Source organism: Trichechus manatus, unplaced genomic scaffold, assembly GCF_000243295.1.
Source record: "Trichechus manatus latirostris isolate Lorelei unplaced genomic scaffold, TriManLat1.0 scaffold00369, whole genome shotgun sequence".
NCBI lineage: Eukaryota > Metazoa > Chordata > Mammalia > Sirenia > Trichechidae > Trichechus > Trichechus manatus.
In genome coordinates, this window is record NW_004444305.1 from 499,189 (window position 1) to 500,447 (window position 1,259).

Sequence of the window (1,259 nt, forward strand, 5' to 3'; positions counted from 1 at the left end):
TTAGGCAAAATTGTGAAGTATTCAATGTGTTCTTAGAAATAAACCCATTGCCATCTAGTGGATTCAGACTCATAGCTACACTAAAGGACAGAGTAGAACTGCCCCATAGAGTTTCCAAGGAGCAACTGGTGAATTTGAGCTGCCTACCTTTTGGTTAGCAGCTGAGCTCTTAACCACTGTGTAGCCAGGGTTCCGTTCTTAGAAATACGCCATTTTAATGTTTAATGTTTATGGTGTATATTCCATCCATCCATCTCACTGCTTCCAGAGAGAACCAATATTTTCATGGCTATCAGGATTATTATTCATCTACTTATATGGATATTATGGATTAAATTGTGTCCTCCAAAAATGTGTGTCAAATGACTAGGCCATGATTCTCAGTATTGTGTGGTTGTTCTCTGTTTTGTGATCTGATGTATTTATCCAATGTGCTGTGCAACACATTGTGTAAATACTAACCTCTATGACTTTAATAAGGCAGGATTAGAGGCAGTTATGTTAATGAGGCAGGACAAAATCCACAGGATTAGGTTGCATTTAAGTCTAATCTCTTCTGAGATATAAAAAAGAGTAGGCAGCAGAGAGGAGGGGGACCTCATTACCACCAGGCAAGAAGAGCCAGGAGCAGAGCATGTCCTTTGGACCTGGTGTCCCTCCACCAAGGAGCTCCTAGCCCAAGGGAAGACTGATGACAAGGACCTCCCTCCAGAATGGACAGAGAGAGAAAGACTTCTCCTGGAAATGCTACCATGAATTCAGACTTTTAGCCTCCTAACTGTGAGAGAATAAATTTCTGTTTGTTAAAGCCATCCACTTGTGGTTTTTCTGCTATAGCAGGACTAGATAACTAAGACACTGGTTAAATAAGTAAATGAAAGGAAGTTAAGTATCTCATCCAAAGTTACTCAGAGAGTAAGCTCTAGAGTTAATCAAAACAAACCAAAAACCTCTTTTTTTGGTCACTCATTCAAAAAATATTAAGACCCTTATTAGTCAGGCACTGTGCTAGGGATACAGTAATAAACATGGCAAATTCCTCATGGGAAGTTTGCAGTCTAGAGCAGGGTTCTTAACATTTTTGTGCCATGGACCCCTTTGGCAGTCTGATGAAGACTACGTACCCCTTTTCAAAATATTATTAAAACCATAAACTGAAACACATGGGCTTACAAAGGAAGCAAATTATATTGAAATGCAGGTATCAAACTATTAAAAAACAATTTGTGATATAGTAACATACATCCTTTGGACTCTGG